This window comes from Notolabrus celidotus, chromosome 1, assembly GCF_009762535.1.
Source record: "Notolabrus celidotus isolate fNotCel1 chromosome 1, fNotCel1.pri, whole genome shotgun sequence".
NCBI lineage: Eukaryota > Metazoa > Chordata > Actinopteri > Labriformes > Labridae > Notolabrus > Notolabrus celidotus.
In genome coordinates, this window is record NC_048272.1 from 32920827 (window position 1) to 32936174 (window position 15348).

The 15348-nt window shown below is 39.2% G+C and overlaps 1 long non-coding RNA gene across 1 annotated transcript; it reads right to left on the reverse strand.

Moving 5' to 3' along the window:
• Positions 1 to 682: 682 nt before the first annotated feature.
• Positions 683 to 8868, reverse strand: LOC117814096. Its single transcript, XR_004631508.1, has 4 exons — positions 8766 to 8868; positions 3477 to 3612; positions 1283 to 1338; positions 683 to 1180 (listed from the first exon to the last, which is right to left on the reverse strand). It is a non-coding gene; the product is annotated as an uncharacterized LOC117814096 (long non-coding RNA).
• Positions 8869 to 15348: the final 6480 nt, after the last annotated feature.

Consider the following 15348-nt stretch of genomic DNA (forward strand, 5'->3'; position numbering starts at 1 on the left):
AAGGAGATCCACCAACTGGTGAAGTCACAGTTTGAGCAAATCTCGTGTTGACTTCGTTAAATTTTCATGTGACTTTTTACACAGCCTCATCTGGGGGAGCATGTTAAGTACCAACATACAGCATTTGAACTTAATGTTTGTTCGTAAAAGATGAAAAAAGCATAATACCACCTCTCTCATGAGGACTCAGATTCTTCTTTGAGGACTCGGACTCAACTTGGCCTTGAACACTTGACTTGGACTCTTTGACAACAACACTGGCAGCAGTTATATTTATCCAAAACTACTAAATATAATAGTAAAATACTGACATGGACCAGATTAGTGCGCAGTGAAGTATTTTACTTTGGGTACTTGTACTGACAGCACTCACCTACTTGTCATTGGTTTTGAAAAAGGACATTTAAGCATAGTGGAATATTTTTCCCGTGTGATATAAGCACTTGTATTAAAGTACAGATCTTATTTCAGCATGTTCAAGCAGACAACTATTGAAATACTACTGAAATTAAACCTTCACATTTTCATGAAAAATCTGCACTTTCGTAAGCATGGAAATTGTCCTTCAGGACTTTTTACTTGTAATTACCAACTTTAAATCAAAACCAAAGAAAAAGATCTAAATAATTCTTCCACCACAGCTTTCTTCTGGTGTCCAAGTACTCTGTTTTCAAAAACACACAAAGTTTTAGACTGTTTATTTCTGTCATTATCGTAGTGCTTTTCCCAGTTATTTCACATGAACTAAGCCCCCACTTCTTGGAAATTACTACATCAACAAATACTATTTGTGCAAAGTGTTCGAGCACTTAAAACCATCATTGTGCCCTGATCCGCCCCGCTCTCTGACAGAAGTTCTGCTCCCCGTCTTGTGTTTTTTTTCCCGGGTTTTGTTAATTGACTTGAAACTGAAGCCAGAGCCAGCAAGTGTGCTGCTGTGTTGCCGCTCGGACCAGATGCTCTTCCAGTGCCCCCTTTAGGCTAATATAAGCCAGGGCCTCCTCATGGAACAAATTGAGAACATCCAGTCCATGGTGAGGAGTTTACAGGTTGCAGGTGGGCCAAACAATGTGACATGGATCACAGCGAGAGTCTGTTTATTGGTTTCTTCATCGCTTGCAGAAAACGCTCCCCAGGATGGAAGACGTGGTGGTGGTAGTGGTTCAGGGCCAAGGCTCCTCTGACACGGCAGAGAGACACAGAAAGAGAGCAGTAACTGGTGAGACTGAGGCTCAAACATGGAAACTGTGACAAGTCTGGACACGCTTGGTGAACTGTAAACCTTTCGTGGTGACCCTCGCAGTGAGCGTGGAACAGGACGGCTTTTCTCATGCAGCGCTGGAAAAACAGAGTTCAGGTTAAAACACAGAGGAAGAAACAGACGTACAATCAGACGACCGCATTTACGTCAGAATATTTAGTTGCTGTTATGGAGGAATATGTTGGTTATAGTATGAACCTTGTGATGGACATGTTTCCTGGAATATGTCTGTGGTGTTGTTGTGTGTCAGACAGAGTTTATTTGGTCGTTTACATGCCAAACCATCACGCTGACACCAGCTGTCCTGTCTACAAAGGTGCTTTTAAGATTCATATGAAGACTTTTTTTTAGAAACTTCAAACGCACATGCAAAACAAACAAACACAAAAAGACATATGATGAAATGTTTTACCCAGCAGCAACATGAACAACATCAGGTACTACAAACCCTGAAATTTCAGTCCTTTTCTGTCCGGGTCATGATTCAGGTAAGGAGGCATGAACAGAAAGAAATCCCCTGAAAAAGAGGTCACAAAGGACCAAAGTCGATTAAGATCTCCTGCAGACATTAACTTAATTTAACTGTGTTGGTTTAAGTATCTCAAGTGTTTAGTTTTGAGTCATTTTCTTGAGTGTTTGGAGATGCTTTAACTAAGTTGGCTCCTTTTGGACAAAAAGAAATAAACAAATTGATTTCAGTCTCATGAAATTGCTGCTGGTTGAAACTTACCGAAAGTTGTATGTTATGGTTTAAACTTTCCCACAAGATGCCACTGACACAAAAACCATGCAGTCATTAAAAGTTGAAACGAAAAAGTGAAGGCATTTCCAATTCATTATGATTCACCCTCTAGAGATAAAAACAAATATGTTCACAGGATGTTGCATCGTATTTTTAAAGTGACACAAACATGAAACATATGTTGTCATCTGAACGGAGAAAGGATCAACATTAAATGTTACAGGTCACCAAAATGAGTCTTAAAGGTACAGTGTGCAGTATTTTGCAGCATTTATCAGAACACACTTGGTAGGAAATTAATATAATATTCATAAGTAGTTTAAATTAGTGAATAATCACCTCAATATATAAATCATTTTGTTTTTGTTGACTTAGAATGATAACGTAGCACAGAATGGACAAACTAGTAACAGAAGTGTTTTTGTATTTTGTGAGAGGCAGCACAAAATGAACCACTTGGAAGAAGAAGAAGAGAGGTTGTTATTGAATTTGATTGACAGTGATTTTGATGGTAAGACTTGACAAATGGAGGGTCGTACTTGTCATGCATCACAGCAGCTTCTTGTCCTTGAAGGCCACCATCGCCTCACTGATGAAAGGGATACGCAGGGGAGTGTTTCAATCTATAATCTGAATGCTAGATATCTCTGAATACTCACATTTCTACACACTGAACCTTTTAGGGACTATGATTTAATTCTATTAATGTGAGTGATTTTCTGCACAATATTTGAAAACTGTTTTCTCTTAAAACATTTGGCAGACTTACACAACCTTTTAGTTTCTATTTGAAGTTCTTCTTTGGTTATATTTGGAGGTGTCCCTTCATTTAAATGTTTCTATATTTTTGTAAGAAGCTTTGTTTTTTTTCACTGTACAATGATTTTCTGACACTTACTGCTTTGTTGAGGCTCCTTGCTAAAGCTACTGTGGGAAGTTAGAATCAGACCATTAGGATAACGACAATGCTTGTAACTCTGTCACCAGGTCAGATGAGGCCAAGAAGAGCACACGAACCGGAAGTGCCTATGTTTACATTTCCCCACAAAGACCCACAGTGGATGATATTTAGACCCAGCAAAACAATTAAATGTGCAGTGTTCTTCACAGGGGGCACCAAAAAGACACAAAATGAAATTTTCTCATTGGAGCTTTAAGTACAGTTAAAAATTAAACCAGAAGTAACCGCTGGATTCATTTGGTGACCCTTTGAAGGGGCTCGACTCCCATTTAACAACAACTGAATTTAAACTCTATATACAGCAACTTCAATTGTGACATTGTGCTAAAGCATTCATGCATCGGTATTGATCTACTGCACTGCAAAACCAGCAGTTTAGCTTCAAAGATTTAAGTTTGAAAAGATGTCAGATGAAGACTTTAACTTGTTATAACAGTATTTTTAGACCCTTGTATCAACTTTTAAATGAATCATCTGAAAACTTCAGGGGCCTAATGCCATGTAAATATTACCTGCAAAGGAGACCTTTCATTGATGAATTGTCACTGTTTAGAGCTGTTTTTTGATCACATGTTCTCCTCTGAGGGCTGCAGGCAGCTGCAGCTGACCAGAGCTGACACTGGGCAAAAGATGGCATCAACAAGTTTCCTGTCAATCACAAGGAAAAAACATAAATACAGACATTCACACCCACATTCACACTCACAGGCAAGTCAGACTCCCCAGTCAACCTAACCTGCATTTCTTTAAACATGGAACCTTTTAGCTTTGATGCTAAAGTGCTAAAGTGCTAACCACTGCACCACCACAACCACAAACACACTCCTTTTTCGTGCCCTACATGTTCTGTGATTTTTATATTTCTGCATTTAATATAAAACCAGGATTTATGATTAAATAAAGTGGCATGCCGTTGATTATCCCACTTAATTCCACTCTAATTGAGTTCTTGTTTTGACATCAGAGGTTATAAAAGTGCCCCTGCATCTTCTATTAAAATTACGGCGTTCACTCAAAGCTCGAGTCGTGTCAAGTGGCCATATGCTGAGAGGGTTGATCCTGAGAGAAAGAGCTCCTTCTCTTGGCCCGAGAGGCCTTGCTTTTCCACCTGAGCCGCAGGTGTTTGCTTAACGTGCCTGTGGTTTGAGTGGCTGCAGCTCTGTCATTTACCTTCACCCTGGAAATGTTGACTTTTAGCTCTCCTCCTCCCTGAAGCTGCCAGCCCGGGGGAAAAGAAAAACCCACTCTGGCCCCCGATAAACTGTGTGTGCAAAATGTCCCTGCAAGTATGTGTGTGTTTTATGATGATGATGATGATGAGGATGGTGGTGGTGGAGGTGATTATTGTAGCCTATCACCTTCCACTGCCCCCCTTTCCTTTGACGCACAGTGGAAATGTGTGGATGTGGAAACGTTTGCAGGCAGGCTGAGCTCTGTAACATGATGATGAAAAATCACAGCGTGTGTGCAGGTGTTTCTGTTTTCACAGATGATTAGTGAGAGCACGGCTTCTCTTTGCTCAAGTCAAAAATGCTGAGGTTATCATTAAAGGTAATAGTTTGACACTTTGGGATACACAGATTTGCTTTCTTGCAGAAATATAGATGACAAATGTATACCCTCTTATTACCTGAGTCAGGCAAAGAGATTTCTCTAAGTCTTTGTAATAGCAGCACTGTGAGTTTAGACTTGGCAGGATCAGCGTCATTCTCGTCTATGTTTTAATTCTTGGAAAACAAAATAATGCAGGACTCTGATTCACAACGGTGCACAGGTACAGACAACATTAAAACAGACTCAAACATAATCATCAAAGAAGGCGGGGGGCTGTTATTAAAAAAAATGATAAAACATTGAAAATGTAAAGGTGAAATTGCCATAATCTACCATTAAATAGACAGTCTGTTAAGAGCAACAAGAACTACTAAATACTGTATGTGACCAAAAGATGAGTAAAACCAATGAGACCAGCAAATAAAAAAATAAAATAAAAAATAATAACATTACACAATGTTGGAGCAAATTCCATCAGCTAAACCTGCAACGATAGCCATGACCAGGAGCATGTACGATGGTTTTCAACATTGAGAAAAGAGGAAGTTTTATGTAACTGCTTTCTACATTAATAATAACCATAGACCTTTCTGGAGTCCCTGAGCTCCCTTGTCTTGTAATATCCTCTGGATCTCTGGATCACAGCCTGCTGCTACGGACATGCCAGACTCCAGCTGCTACAACTACTATTGTCTCACCACTATCATCTCTCTCTCTTCATCTCCCTCTATCCCGCTCTCCAACTCGGTCTCAGCAGATGTGTGTCTAACATGAGTCTGGTTCTGCTCGAGGTTTCTGCCTGTTAAAGGAAGTTTTCCTTGTCACTTTAACTTGCTAAAGGCTGCAAAGTGCTCTGCTCATGGTGGATTAAGATGAGATCAGACTGAGTCCTGTCTGTAAGATGGGACTGGATCTTATCCTGTCTTGATGTTGGGTCTTTGTTAATAATAGAACATAGAGTATGGTCTAGACCTGCTCTGTTTGTAAAGAGTCTTCAGGTAACATTTGTTGTGATTTGGCAAATAAAGATTCATTGATAGATGGATTGGTTGATTGAAATATAAAGGCTGATCTGTCTTTATAGATTTAATAAGAACAAGGTATGTCTGGTTCTTAGTAGGAAGACAATGATGTGTCCCACAGTTACAGTCACAGCCACAGTTATCACATCCGAAAACAAAAACAGTAGAGGAGAAATGATCCTGCATTCACATTTCTTCTCTGATGCTCGGAGTTCACATGCTCTGGAGTCGTTCTTATTCCCTTGAAGTAATCTTGGGGCGCATCCAGATCATTTGACTCGAGTAGTCCAACTGGGGCATTGACTGCACGGGAGGCGTGAATTATTCTCACTGAAATCTTCTAAGATTTATTATTGAAGGGCTGAAAAGAAGATTTTTATGCCAAGTCCTGAGGTAAAGTTCTGACAAAAGGTGTTGTACTACATTCAAATACACAGAAAATAATCAGCTGCCTGAAACAGACCAAATACATGATTTTAGAAAAGTTTAGCCTCTGACAACAGAAACAGCCAATCACAGTTTAGAGGTAGAAGGTATACTTGGACCCATCAGTGTTCTTGTTGACTTGGTTCAGCAGACATTCGTCATCATAACATCAACACAGTGAAAACTTCTCAGCTGAAAAAAAAAGCTTCTCTTCTGTAATTAAAATGCATTTTGTGCACTTTTGCAAATTAAAGCTTGGGTTGGTAGTCACGTAAAACTAGCATGAATTTGAATGTAGCATGTCCTCAGGACTCTGTCTAACCCCTCCCCCCTCCCCTCTGAGCTCCTCCAAAACGATACTCACATGCATGAGGACCGCTGATTCGTGACCATTTGATCGTGACTGATTCGAAACCGGTCCTCAGCACATCGTTTGTGTTTTGCAATATACGTCAAATCATGTCTCACGGTAAGAAAACACCAAAACATTATCACAGTGAAAGTTAAAAACACAAACAAACTTGGCTCTTGTTAGTTCTCACAACTGTCATGCTAGCATTATCCAGTTGTATCGGTGACATGATATCAGGAGAAAAGTTATAATACATACAATTCATCTACATTTTCTGTAGGACTTACTAAATGTCTTTCATTTTTTTGCTTATCAGAGTCCCAGTGGTGAGAGCTTTTTAGACCCTGATCCATACTACAGTCCTGAACAAAGCACCTCATCGGGTCAGAGGGGACAGGCCCGAGGTCGAGCGAGAGGGGCAGTGAATAGAGTCAGGGTACGGGAAATGCACGCCGGGGAAATGTATGAGCAGGAGGTGGGCAGAACGGCAGGACGGGATTTGATTGGTTCATAATTTGGCAGGGATTGGTTGGTGTTTTCCCAGGTTTACTCCGGCTGTAGATAGCAGCTTTTTTTCGCTCTTTTATAAGAACACATTATGTATTGATTGCCATCAGGACATAAAGATCATTTTAACCAATATAACAAAAAGTGTATCTAAATCTGACTCCCAGCTTTAAGGGTACTTTTGTGTTTTAAAATGAGAAACTTCATCCAACATCAAAAAGCTTTTGTTCCTTTCCCCGCTCCTTCTTCTTCTTAATCTTCTTCTTCATCTCACCTGTCTCAGCTTCCTCCCCCCTCACCCTGCCCCTTCCTGGCCTCAGCACATGGCCCTTGTGTTACCTGGCATGCGAAAGCAGCCGTTTATTTTTTCTGGGATACATTTTCTGGCAATCTGTGCCAGAGACAATATTATGCTGGAAACATACAGGTATTAACTGTTAAGATTTCAGATGGTCAAATAAACCGGTGTTGCCGGGCTCTGGCACGGCCCAACAGAGAAGAGATTGTGTGTACAGCCCACTCCTAATGAAACACATGAGCCGCTCAATCACTAATAATTACTCCTCCCTCCATCCATCCATCCATCCATCCATCCACCCGTCGCCCTCTCTCTGTCTCTCTCGCCCCCTGGTCCAGGTGATTTCCAACCACCTCTCTCATTTATCTTCCCCCCTTTGATTTCAATGTGACATTCATTTCACGCTCATTTCCTCTCTGCCTCGCGCTCTGCTGCTGCTGGACCCGTCAAGGCTGGCCTTTCATGCTCAGCTCAGAGCCACTAAACAGTCTCTTGTGCTCTGACCTTTAGCAGGCGGGCAGCTGCTGGGACAAACAGCGCTCAGCAGGGCGTAAATGATGATGGATCTGTTTTGGCAAACTTCAGGGTAGAGTTACGCAGAGCCGGCTGCGGTTTACATCTGGCTGCATGTGTTCACATCCAGGGCATGAGGGAGAGACTGCAGATCTGTTGTTACACACACAGATATTTAGTGCCTCTCTGGGGGTTAGAGGTAAGAAGGGGTTAATTCCTGAGCTGTTAATTAAGAGTTAATTATCACCTTAAGTAAACTATTAATTTGAAAAATGAAGCCAAACTTTTACATGTGTGTATTTACTGAGTTGGACCACTGGATGACTCTTCATCAGTTCATACTCCTGCTCTGACTCCTGCTCGTGCTATCAGAGATGTTTCCTCCCAGACGTCGGGCTGTTGTTGTCATTTTAATGAAACACTTTAGAAGATTCTTCTGTGCTGTTGCTGCAATATCTAGTCTACCATATAGCTCCCCTCTTAAATGGATATTTCAGTGTTTTCAAAGTGGGGTTGTATGAGATAATGATCAATATGAATGTGCATTACCCACAGAGGGGATCGGTCAGTTCAGAAGCTTTGTTGAGAACCAACCGGGGAACCAGAACGGAAGATGGGGCCAGCTCCACCACATGATTCAGCTTATTTTAACAGACTTTAACAAAAGCACAGTTCAAGGTCTTAGTATATGCTCTATTTGAGAATTTGCCAGAATTTGTCCTTTCATTTTTGTACTCTTATCTGATGTGACACATTATGTAGCAGACTGAAGATGGTTGCTTGTCAGCATGAAAGAAGTCACTCACACAGAAGTCAAGATCTGCACATGTATTCTCTAGAAAGAGGGGCACAAGGAAAGGTCTCTCACACACACATGCACACACACACACACACACACACATATACATACTCTCTCCTGCAGCGAGTCACACAATATAAAAATTTGGGAAAATCTCTGTCATATTTAACATTGTTTAAAGTCTGTTTTACCAACCAACATCGATGGTAGAACTCATATACATGTTAACAAACGCTATGAAATTCATTTTACGTAGTCTGAAACGGTTTTAACAACTTTTAAACAAGCTAGCTTAAAGCAAAAGAGAGAGAGCATCACATTTCGTCTTACCATGACAGGAGCTGCACGACTTTTGCCGTGAAAGTGCAGCTTTGTCACATGTTTCTGTGTGTATCATTACTTCTAGACCCCTGCTACAACAAGTAAGTGGAACCATGTAAACATATTTATATTCAATATAGGGCTGAAGGTGCACAAGAATACTCGGCCTCACTGAATACTGTGGCAAAATATATTAGGCTACATTGAAGTTTTGAGAATGTTCATTGAAAATAAAATTTCATAATATTTAAAAGTAAAATATTTACTCGGCTACATGTTCCTCCTCCTGACGCCGACTGATCAACTAATTGGTCTTTGATGTACGAGTCACTGATAAACTGTGAATTTGGACGTATCAGTTTGTTCTAACGTGAAGCACTAAATGCTCAAGATTACCTGGAGGACATAAAAGTGTGTACAGTTTGTTATTTCAGCTCAGTCTTCCTCTTCAACACCTAACACGCCTAACACGCGATAAGGTGGGGACCATGGGTTGAGTCATTATGCGATTAAAAAAAACAATGAGAGACGAAGACTTTGAAGACGCACTTCATTTCAGCTTTCAGTCAGTCCTGAATGTAATGATTTAAACCTGCGTTCAGTGCGTCAGAGAAGTCTAGTCGCTGCAGACAGCAGCTGCACTAGAGCTACTGATATATTCTGACTCCCACAGATCCAGAGCTCTGTCGTTACTGACTCCCACTCGTGACAGCAAGGAGTTTTATGGTTCATGGGCATGAGCTTGCTCTTTACACACCTGCATCTTCTTGCTCCTTTAAAAGTCTCATTCAAAGATAACAAAAAAAAAACTGTTTTTAAACTGAGGTGATTTTACACTAAAGTAAACATACTTATAAATATTATATTACATTTTTACCATGTCTCTTCTGCTAAATACACATTGTACCTTTAAGTGTAATTTAGTGAATTGTAACTTTAAATATTGATCCTTCAGATGACATTAGCTTCATGTTTATGTCCCTTTATGACAAGGAGGCAACATATCTTGTGAGGATATTTGTTTTTCTGTATCTTCCAAATCTGCTCACATAACAGGAGCTTTAAAGAAGCAAACATGTCCAGACTTTTTGACTAAGTTGAGACCATTGGGGGATACTTGTGTCTTTTCAACTCTGCACAGGTACTTAATTAAGAAAATGCACACATTCAAGAGGAAGACAGAGAAGATATTAATGTTCTGTATCTGTATTTCATGAGTGCCACTTGCGTGACAGAGCTGCTTCAGCCTGATCTGCCGAGTACTGTGGAGCTTTAATGATGCTTTAATTTAAGTTCATTAACTTATACTTCTTTACACAACCACATTTAAATTGAGACTTCTTTACGCATTCAAGTATCACTGCTTTATATCAGTCTTTGTACTCTTCCACCATCAACAGAGCTAAATGTTAAATGATAACATACACAACAGAAACTAAGGAAGCTAAATGATGCATTACCTTCATTTACATTGTTAAAGGGAAAATACATTTATCAGTAAAACACAATACTGATGGTTTTTATGTAAGCTATTTATTTTATATTTCGACAGTGAACGTTTCCAGCCATGTTTCTTCACTGCATTACATCTGCAGGTATCACTGTTTAGATAATATTACTGTAAACCAAGCCAAGTGGGCAAACAGTTTTAGCATCATATAACTTTATGTGCTTTCATTTGCAGTCAGATAGACATGAGCAGAGCGCCATCTGCTGGTAGAGATGAGACATGCTCTTTAAAGGTCTTCTGCAGCTGAAGCTCAGGTGGAGTGATATAAATTTAGGATAAATGCAAAGAAGAAACTTTTTGTGTGAACATCCTCAAAGTCAAGCTTTGTATTCAGAGTGGGATTTATCATGTTGCTGAAACGTTTCATGCACAGTATGAGATCTTTAGGAGGAAATAATTGTTTTTTCTGCTTTTATAGATCTATAGAAGAAATGTCCCCCACCCAAATTACTGCAAAATAACTTAGCAAATGTATTCAAATAACATGTACCTGAACCAGACACAGCACTAAAGACAGTGTTTGTTTTATCTCCATCGACATGTATGTGGCTCAATTTGTCTACTGAATGACCGAATCCGAACACATGACTGATCTCAATGCTCTTGTTTCCTCTTTCCATTGTACTGAGAGTAATAATGCAATCATTTATCCTGTGTAAACTCACAACCCTTCACTGATTCCTTTCCAAACATTAACTTGAAACTCTGGAGCAATAAATGCTACACCTACATTCTTAAATATATTCTCTGATGAATCAGTATAGATCTGAAACATCAATAAATTGATCTCAGCAATTTATTTCTGGAAAATGGACTACTATGGATTACTGTGATGTCAAGGCCTGTAAAGGGACTTAATGAGCAAAATCATTTTTTGTTGCTATTTTTTGTTCATTTCATTTAAATAAGTTACATATCTTTACGTTATCACAGATGCATTAGCATGCTAAACACTTGTTTGAATGAGTTATTCACATGAGCCATTAATGTACTATCAGAGAGTTGTTAGAGTCACCAGGTGTGTGCAGGTTGTTGGATTGTCGTACTTGAGAATCCGAATGGAGATTTAACAGCTCACACAGTATTTTAATGTTTGTGATAAGTACCCACTCTGTTCAGTGGTTGATGATGGTCCTTTCCCTGTTGTTTAATGGTCTCTAGCCAAGATTTGAACTTTGTTGACCCCCAATGAGTGTTTTTGTCCCTCAGATGTGAATGGACACCTGAGTCCTTACCAATAGATCTTAATTATAACAGTTGTTTGAAACTTTTTTTAGTTTGTTTTACATAAGTCAAAGTAAAAAAAACTGAAAAGGGGTAATTCTTCAAAGGCATGTCCTGATGGCAAAGCTGGGCTAACGTAAAAAGAGCTGTTGCAATAAAAAGTCTTTATGAACATTTAAGCGAAAAAAACGTACTACTCCAGCAAATTTTGAATACTGACAAATGTATGCATTGGCTACATATAATTATTGTGAACCAAAACAAAGTTGTGTTTTTTTTTAATTGTGCAACAAAAAATTTTTTTGAGAATAAAAAGTTTTTAAATAAAGAATGACTTAAACAATAAACCGTCATTATTATCAGCCAATCTTTTCAATCAATCAATCAATCTATCAATTTTTAATCTTTTAAAGAGGATTTAATTTTAATGCTGAATTAAAGAGCAATTAAAAGTATCATGTAAACGTAGCCAATGACCATGTACACACCTAATTCCGAATAAAAATTACCATTCCAAATAATTTAATTCTGAATAATTAATTCTGAATTAAAAAACATCATGTAACCGTGGCCACTGTGTACTAAAGTCAAAAATGTTTCCATGTTTTTAAGAAGTTTTCATCGTAGTGAACTGAATTAAATTGAATAAATGTACTGTCATGCAAGTACTTGGTGCAGTGATCCGCTCCCATGGCTTTTCCTATCACTGCTATGCAGATGATACACAGATAACTGTCTCAGCCCGGATCTCATCCTGCCTTGCTGACATTTCTAAATGGATGAGGGAACGTCACCTACAGCTCAACCTGTCCAAGACTGAGCTTATTATCATTCCAGCCAGTCCCACTATGGACCCACAGATCAATATCCAGTTTGGACCACAAAACCTCATGCCCACTAAGTCTGCCCGAAATCTGGGTGTCATGATCGATGACCAGCTAACCTTCAAGGTTCATGTTGCCTCGATTGCTCGGTCCTGCCGTTTTTCCCTCTATAACATCAAGAGGATCAGACCCTACCTGACAGAACACGCAAAACAGCTCCTGGTTCAAGCTCTTGTAATGTCACGTATTGACTACTGCAACTCTCTACTGGCAGGCCTCCCTGCATTCACAGTTAAACCTCTGCAAATGATCCAGAACGCAGCAGCACGTCTGGTCTTCAACCAGCCTAAGACAGCTCATGTCACTCCCCTGCTCATCTCACTACATTGGCTACCAGTTGCAGCTCGCATCAGATACAAAACTCTAATCATGACTTACAAAGCAGTAAGCAAAACTGCTCCAGTTTACCTGGAACCCCTCATCCAGGTCTACTGCCCTTCTCGCCTGCTACGCTCAGCCTCTGAAAAGCGCCTAGTGCTTCCAGCACACAAGGCCTCAAAATCACTAGCTCGACTCTTCTCTTCTGTTGCCCCTAAATGGTGGAATGAATTGGCCAACTCCATTCGATCTGCAGAGTCCCTCTCTACTTTCAAAAGACAGCTAAAGACCCAGCTCTTTAGGAAGCACTATGCACTTAGCTAGACTGTTCTCCACTGTTGTCCCCAGTGGCAGATCATGTCTTCCAGCTACAATTGACTCGCACTGTCCTGCTCTACTCTGGGAATCTGTGTTCAGCTCTTGAGTGACCCAGCACTTGGTACTTTGGTCATTATTGTAGTGATGTTAATTGTTGATGATGATAATGGAAGGTCTTAAATTGGTTGGTTGCTTCATTGTAGATGTTCCTTATTTCGAAAAAAATAAAAAAATCCTTACTTATTTTTGTGCATTGCCTTTACACTGCTTGGCAGTACCTGCACCCAAATTGACTTGACGCACTTTGTTACTCTTACTGATCTTGTGTTTCCTCTTGTCTAGATCTTTGCTTGTGTTGTTCTTGTTCTCGTATGTACGTCGCTATGGATAAAAGCGTCTGCTAAATGACATTGTAACATTGTAACATTGTAAGTATATAAGAGACATTGCAAAAGTTAAAAAACGTAAAAATCTAAATCAAACAAACAAATTAATAAATCAAGTGACCTACTCGTTTTTTAAAGGAAAATTATGTGTAAAGTGAAATAATTGAGTTCGATTTTTTCTTTTTACTACTACAAGAACTTAAATTATGTCCTAAATTACTTGAAATAATATTCCAAAGGAGAAATTATACAATCTCTGGCTTTACAAATATATACATATTTTTTTATTATAAAATAAATATGTTGACAATATCTCGTTTTCATCTTAGATAAGTGAACACTTTGTTTAGAACAATAAACTTATTTCCCAAAGTCATTTCAAGGATGTTATACAATAAAGGACATTTAAGAGCATGTATGAAGTACGGTATATGCATAGACTGTATAAAGGTAATAGTTTAGTAACCGATGGACAGTTTCACTGGAACAAGACAAAAACCTCTGAATTACCTGCATGAATGTTTGACATGTGACTTTGAATTATGCATACCATACAGTGATACATCTTCCAGAGCTTTATATTTTAGTTCAACAGTTTGTAAGGAAATTAGGATTTCTGCTTCTGCAACCTCCTCCACTTTGCGGTACATGTAGCGGTCTCACCGCCCCACAGACAGAGGCTATAATACTGGCTGCAGAGGTCGCCAGTTCGACTCGGCTGCGACCGAAATAAATTTGCACCATTTAAAAGAATTAATGACAACTAGTTGGTAGTTCCTCTTTCAAAGCATGGTACCTTACCTTCAATTTGACCATAAAACCAGAAGGCTAAACAAACACATTGAAGGGATCATTGACATATATCAGTGATTAATAATATTATGATACATTAGGATCCTATATTTGTATGTTGGTGTACCTCGAGCCATCAAAATGGGCTGAAATAATTATATTTCTGATTTGACCAGGTCTACACGTCAGTCTGACTGCACTTCTCAGCGTTAGCTTTTCAAGTGATAATAAACTGGCCACTTGCAATACCTTCGCGGCCCACCAGGGGGCAGCAGCGGCCAGCCGTTGGGGGTCACTGCTCATTTTAACTTACTGCCTGCAACTACTCATTTCTATAGCGGTGTTGAATTTTAAATTTGTATTTATGTGTTATTGTTAATGTTATGGACTCAATACACCTATTCAAGTACGAGTTGCATCGAAAAAATAACGCGAAACACCTTAGCCTAATATTTACCCTGATGCCTGATGGCCAAATTGTAAATGAGCCATGTTGGGTTAACCCTGATCCTAAAAACTCCAGCAGAACAAAGATGGGAAAAGACGTTGTTACATTACAAATTATGGAAGAAGTTTGCTACTTAAACATTGACATATGTATACAGCATATATAGCCTATATATCACTCTAACTTACATGAAACAGTATGGAATCACAAAGTTTGAGATTGTTACTCTGATGATAAGGCACTTGTTTATTTATGACACAATCTGCTGCTCTGGATTAAATTCCAGCTCCAGTCCTGATCCTGCACGCAGAGCAAAAACAAGCAAGTTCTAATATTAAATGTGCCGCTCTCTGTATTCCCTATCCTCGACTTTATTTTGCCATTACACCATTTTAAAACTGGAACTATGACTCCAATCATGAACCTGTGCAATCTAAAATAGACTGTATGCAAATGTAAATGGTGTAATAGATTTTGGAAAGTCAACAGACCACAACTATTTACACACAGTGAGAATCTGTGTGACTTACAAAACATGCAGGAGCCAAACACATCGTCTCTTTCAAATGTCATTGCCAAAGTAAGCTAAATGTATCAGCAGTGAGTTTACATGTAGTGCACGCTTTTACTTAAGGAGTCTGTTTGAATCGGATATGAGATTTTTTTTTCAAGCTCTGAGGCTTTTATTTTTACAGTTCACATTCTGACGTCA